The sequence below is a fragment of the Physeter macrocephalus genome, chromosome 11, assembly GCF_002837175.3.
Source record: "Physeter macrocephalus isolate SW-GA chromosome 11, ASM283717v5, whole genome shotgun sequence".
NCBI lineage: Eukaryota > Metazoa > Chordata > Mammalia > Artiodactyla > Physeteridae > Physeter > Physeter macrocephalus.
Window position 1 is genome coordinate 155,344,254 of NC_041224.1, and position 6,856 is coordinate 155,351,109.

Consider the following 6,856-nt stretch of genomic DNA (forward strand, 5'->3'; position numbering starts at 1 on the left):
GTGAAATCGGAATAAAGTAGGGAGTTTAGTTCATAGTAATAGTACCAATAGTACCAATGTTAGTTTCTTAGTTCTGACAAATGTACTGTTAGGAGAAACTGGGCAAGGGATATATAGAAACTCTCTGTATTATCTATGCAACTTTTCTGTAAATCAAAAATTAGTCAAAAATAGCGTCTTGCGCCGGGGAGGAGTTGACAGACGGTCTCTGGCTGGATTTCGGCGGCCGGGACCGCGGAAGAGGCTCCCGAGGGCGGCCGCGATGCCGAGCCCGCCGCGGATGCCTTTGGTGCTTCATGAAGAATATTTCTAGATACATCACAGACATTAAGCCTTTGCCACCCAACATAAAAGATAGACTGTTCAAAATAATGAGCGTGCAGGGGCAGATAACAGATCCAAATATCAGTGAGATTTTACATCCTGAGTCCAAACTCTAGATCTACGAAGCTGTGATATTTCAGATACTGCTCTCCTGCACCTGTGTAACTGCAGAAAACTGAAGAAATTAAATTTAAATTCCTCAAAAGAAAACAGAATTTCCATAAGTTCAAAAGGAATAAAAGCTGTGGCTTCACCTTGTTCTTACCTGCACGAAGCTTCTTTGAAAAGATGCTTCAATCTCACTGATGAAGGAGTCCTTGTTCTTGCACTCAATTGCCGGCTGCTAAAGTTAGAGACTTCCCTCGTGGCGCAGCGGTTAAGAATCTGCCTGCCAACGCAGGGGACGCGGGTTTGAGCCCTGGTCCGGGGAGATCCCACATGGCGCGGAGCAACTAAGCCCGTGCGCAGCAGCTACTGAGCCTGCGCTCTAGAGCCCATGAGCCACAACTACTGAGCCCACGTGCTGCAACTACTGAAGCCTGCACGCCTGAGCCCATGCTCCGCAACAAGAGAAGCCACTGCAATGAGAAGCCCGCGCACCACAATGAAGAGTAGCCCCCGCTCGCAGCAACTAGAGAAAGCCCTCACAGAGCAACGAAGACCCAACGCAGCCAAAAATAAATAAACGAAATAAACTAAGAAAAAGATCATTGATTTAGGTGGCTGCATAGATATTACTGATGTGTACTTGCAGACATTAGGAGAAAGCTGCCCATTTTTGCAGAGTGTTGATTTTTCAGCTCCTCAGGTATCTCACAGTGGTGTGGTTGCGCTTGTTAGTGGACCTTGTGCCAAGAAATTAGAGGAAACTCATATGGGGTATTGTGTGAATGTGACTGATGAGGCTGTAGAAGCTGTCCTTACTTGCTGTCCTCAGATATGTATATTACTCTTCCATGGATGCCCCCTGATAACAGACCATTCATGAGAAGTCTTGGAGCAATTAGTAGGTCCAAACAAACTAAAGCAAGGGATGTGGACTGTATATTGATGCTTATTGAAGCTTATCAAAGCTATGATCTTCATACTACTTTCCCAGGAAACAATGATGTAGAGATTGGCTCTCCAATAATCTGATTTATGCTTTGAAGTTAACCAGGCTCTTAAACATTTTAATAGTGCTGTTATTTCTAAGTTTGTTTGAGGAGTGATTGTTCTTGAAATGGCAATCCTAGCATGCCCTCTGATGTATTTGGGGAAGGTAATGTGTTTGTTTCTTAAATAACAAAGTTTTAAATTACCTGTTTTCCCTGGAAATTTCCTTCTCCTACCTAGATATTTGAACTGCTATAAGAGAAATTTACCAATATGGATAAACATTAGGAGAAGTCTAAGTAAAGGTATATCTAAAAGTAAAAAAAAAAAAAAATTAGTCAAAAATAAAAAGTTTATTAAAAGAATCAAGAGCTAGACTGTATTGGTTTTCTTTACTTTGCATAATGGTATTATAAGTTTCTGAAAATGTAAAACAATTGCCATTGACTTAACGATAAAAAATTGGAAATGTGTATTCATGGGAAAAAATCTCCAACTAAAACTCAGTAGCAATCAAGGAAAGAGTTAGAGGATGGCTGGTCCCAACGGCACACCTGCAAGGTAGCATACGAGTGATACCTACACTCCAAATCGCTTTGCCATACATCATGACTCCAAGATATTCTGACTGCCATTTGCTCCTGATTCCCACCTTCATTTATTCAGCATATCAGGAGTTTCTTCCATTCTTGAGAATCTCTTGATTCTACACTCAGGATTCAGGGTATCTTTGTTTGTGTAACAATATTATCTTAAAGACTTGGTCATGGTATCACATTTTGCCTCAACTGTGTTTGCTTATATACCGGAGATTCTAAGCCTGGTGAGGCCATGGACTTGAACTGATCCATCATTGCATGTCCAGCACCTGACTCTTAACTGGGAAAATAATTATTTGTTGGATGGATGAATAAAGGAGATGTTTCAGCATTTGAAGTGAATTCTTGCCTGAAAAACACAAATTTTCCAATGATATTTCATTATGTAAATATATCCCTTTGATGAAACTTGATGAAACTTGCAAGGCCTTCAGGTCTTGGAAAGAAACATCATCAGGCCTTTTTCCAACTCTGGTGAATTCATGGAAAGTCATGAAGATCCTATTAACTCTTATGGAAACTATGGCTTTAACTAGAACAGTGTAGAATGAGTGTGCTCTGGTCTCAAGGGGCTGCTCCTTGGGATCTGCACTGAGGCCCAGGGCCTGAGCTGGCCACAGAGGTATGGTCAGATGCTGTGCTGTCAAAGGTTTATGTATGCATTGCTTTGTCCGTCCTGCAGTACCTGCTTCCCTAAGTAAGCTGCTCTGCTCCCACTCCAATGTGCTAGGAAAGGAACTCACAACTCGTCTGTCTCCCTGATAGGCCTGTGGCCCCTGCCACGCCAATCAGAGACTTCTCTGTGGTTTTTAAAGCTTGAAGCTGGAGGAGGAGTAGCCTTTGCCTTTTAGAGCATGGAATTGGGAGGAGGTGATGCAAGGGCAGGTGTCAGCCTCCTTCCCTGTCACATGGAGAAAATCTACAGAAGGACAGAGGGGCCTCAGTCAAGATACAGAAATGCAAAGAGAAAAAGAAACCTAATATCCACGGTTAAGGGTCTGGGTCCAATTGCACTTTAGGCCACCTCATTCCCTGAACTTCCCGGTTATGAGAGCCAACAAATGCCCTTTCTCCTTAGGCTGATTTGGGTTTTTGTCAATTGCCATGGAGAGTTCTATAATCCTGGAGAAAAATGTGCAATTTCCTTCCCACACTTAATGGGGACTAGTACCAGCTCAGCCAGGGAAACAGCTCTGTGGGTCTCTGCTTGGACAGAGTGCTGTGGCAGAGAAGGCCAGTGGCCCTCCCCAAACTCAGGCTCTCCCTTCCCTTGCAGACACTGTCACTGGCAGATTGGCACCTCACACCCAGACTATACTTCCCATCTCCTCCTACGTTTAGGTGGGAACACATGGAAAGCTCTCACCAAGGGAATGTGAGTGGAAGTGACATGTGTCAATTCCAGGCTGGAAGGCAGTGAAGAAGCAGGGGTTCCTCACCATTCTCTCCTTTTGGTTGCTCATTAGCTGGATAAAGAGAGTTCTGAGACCTTCAAGGATAGCAGAGCCACAGTTGGAAGGAGGCTTGGTCCTGCCTTAAGGCCGGGAAAACTCCCCTTTGACTGTTATGTGAGTGAGAAATAAACTTTTATAGTGTAAGCCGCTGAAATGTTGGGGATTTGTTTGATACAGCAGCTAGCACCACTCTAATACATTTCCAAGAGCTGGCACTGGGTTTAGTTGAAGATTTTGTAAGTACGAAGAGTCACAAGCAAAGCTTAAGAGAGAGAGGCCCAGAGCTGAAACAAGAGCTGAATTCTAGGGTCAAGTCCAAGGGATGATTTCAAGGATGGAAACAGAAGACGAAGTCGGATGGTCAGCCACCAGGTTGGCCCTGAAAGAAGTAGTGAGTGCGGAATTAGAGCAGGGACAGATACGAGGTGAGAGCCAACCAAGCGGGATGCCTCTGGCTTGGTTTTTGTGGCTGCCAGCAGCGTGGAACATGGGTGGGTCTTCCTGGTGTAGAGGGCCAGGGGCAGGGTGGGCAGGAAGCACAGGTAGCCTGAGGGAATGGTGCCAGGTGTCAAACCAGGGGGATGAGTAGAATCCACAAACAGGAAGTCAGTCATGACATCAGAACTTTCAAGTCCTGGGAACATGTCGGGATGTAGAACAGGAAGCAGGTCAAGGCAAGTGGTTTAGAACGAATGACAGAGCTATTTTGGAAGCCTCATTCTCTGTGGAGTCTTGGGATGGGCCTGGTAGGTAAAGGAAAGGGAGGTAGCAGGCCAGGTGGGGATGGGGCCAAAGGACGAGCACACACCCTATCCAAAGGGGGCAGCTGTTGCTCAGCTGCTGCAGATCATTGCAATGTGGATGTGGAACCCAGTGTCTTCAGATCCTCCAATTTTTCAAGAAAAGCAGGAAATCCGGATTTTTTTTTTTTTCTTTTTGGTGGGGCAGGGGGGAGTGAAATCTCCTGATTTTTAAATGCTGGCAACTAATTCAAAAATTTGAAAAACAGCCTGTAGGCCAAAGAAAACACATTCACAGTCTGAATTGGCTCACAGGCTGCCAGCTTTGGGCCTCTGGCTTAAAGGAAATGGGCAGAAACAAAAACATGTAAAAAACAAAACCAGAAAACATGAAAATCATTCACAGTTTCCCCTGATTTCCAAACACCACAAGATACTACCAGAAGAAGAGCTTTGCGACAACCGCTCACAAAACCACAATATGTTTGGTCTTCAGAAAAGCTATGAGCTTCTGGAAAGCTATGGGCTTCTGCCAGAGAAGTACCTTGTAGTTCCCCAAATCTGTTGCAGTTTTCTCAAAATTTGACCTATAGCTTTGATGGAGTGAGCTAAATTTCTTTCATCTTTCTCTCAGGCACACCAGGTTTTCTTTTGTTGTTTGTTTGTTTTGGTATATCAGTTTTTAGGTTTACTTTCTTTTCTGAAAGGCCATCTACTCTATCTTGACAGCTGTGTTTCCAGTTAGAGCAATTACCTTAGTGAAGGCAATTTAGAGAAACAGTACGTGAGCCAAATAAGAGTTTGGCTAACTAAATTTTATGATAGGAAATGCTTCCAGGCCAAAAACCTCAAAAAGTGATTAAAGGTTTTCAAAGACCGGATCCAACTATTTCAGTTTATTAACCTTGGCCTGTGTCCGAGCCAGGGTTTTTAGAGGATGCTCAGAGGATGTGGCAAATACAGAATCTGATTTTTTTAAGATGTGGTCTCTTAGCGGGTATGTATCTACATGACTGGCTGCTGAACTCTTCGTTTCTGGTGCCCCAACTTAGTATCTAGCTTAAGGCTTTGCACATCCCAACTGTCATATTTGCCCAGGACTGAGATGTTTCCTGGGATGTAGAACTTTCAGTACTAAAACTGGGACAGCTTTGGGCAAACTAGGACAGCTGGTCACCCTACACCCCAAGGTCCTTTTCTCAGGGCTCATGCTATGAAGTTTTGACAACTTTTGACTGTCCCTTAAAAAAATAATAAAAAACAAAAAACCAACTACAACAGTGCTGTACTCTCCTGGTTTTCTTCCTGTTTCTCTAATTGCTCTTCCTCATCTTCTTTGCTGCATTCTCTTCCTTCCCTTCCCCCTCAACTATGAATTGCACCTCAAGGTCCAGCCCTTGGGCTTCTGTTCTATTTTCTGCCCATGAATCTCAGTGGACTCATCTTTACGTGGAAGATTTTCCACATTTAGATCTTGAGCTCATAGCCCTACTTGAGATCCAACCCTCCAGCTCCAACAATTTCACAAACAGTTTCCATTGGGATGTCCTTGATCATCTTCCAGCCCCATCCAGCTTGCACTCACTCACCTAGTATCCTCTTCTATTAGAAGCAACAGCGTCCTTGTCCTTTGCTGGGTGATGGGTACATTGTTATTTTCATGTGCTGTATATGTCTGAAACTGTCCGCAATAAATTGTTTTTAACAGTCAAAAAAAAAAAAAGAGAGAAGGAGAAGAAGCAACAGGAGAGCACAGCACTGTCGCAGTTGGTTTTTCGTTTTTTATTGTTTTTTTAAGGGACAGTCAAAAGGCGTCAAAACTTCTTTTCAAGCCTTCAGTCTCAAATCCTAAAGATGCTAATCCCAAATCAGCATCCATGCATTGTATTATGTATCCACAGCAGCTACTATACTGCCAGGCACATTGGAGGGACTCAGTAAATGCTTGGTGAACCAAATCAGATCTTGGGAAACAAGTCCAAGGAGGAGGACATGTCATAGCATCCTACCAGAGGCTCAAGATATCCAAGGAAGTACCCAAGATTTCCAGGGAGAAGCCAAGCAAAGATTTAGCAGATGTGGTCCCTGCAGACATAGTAAATTCAAATCTTCGCTGAGGCAACGTCAACGACAGACATTTGACCACCTATTAATTAAGTTAACTCAAGTGTTATTAAATTTCTAGTTCACTTTGTATTATGTTGATATAATTTTCAGGGGCATTCAAAGATAGTTCCAAGGTTCCAGACAATGATAAATGTTAACATGACACATATGGATTCTATTCTTTTGCTTTACTTGCTGGGTTCCTGACAAAGAAGTCTGTCTTTAATTACCAAATGCTCAGAACCAGAGGAAGCTAGTGGCCAGAATCTAGGTCTTTCTCCTTCATGCTCTGCTCTTTCCCACATTCTTTTTTCTTCTTAAAAAAAAAAAAAAGTATTTATAAGGTAATAATTTATTTTTTTGTTATAATTTCATGTTTTTGACAATCTTTTTAATTGAAATATAGTTGATTTACAATGATGTGTTAATTTCTGCTGTACAGCAAAGTGATTCTGTTATATATACATATACATATATATATATATATATACATATATATATATATTCTTTTTTTTTTTTTTTTTTTTGCAGTACGCGG

General features: G+C 42.6%; 1 pseudogene; it reads left to right on the top strand.

Annotated features, from left to right (window-relative positions):
- Positions 1-281: 281 nt before the first annotated feature.
- Positions 282-1,375, top strand: LOC102982165 (protein AMN1 homolog; annotated as a pseudogene).
- The last annotated feature ends 5,481 nt before the right edge of the window (positions 1,376-6,856 follow it).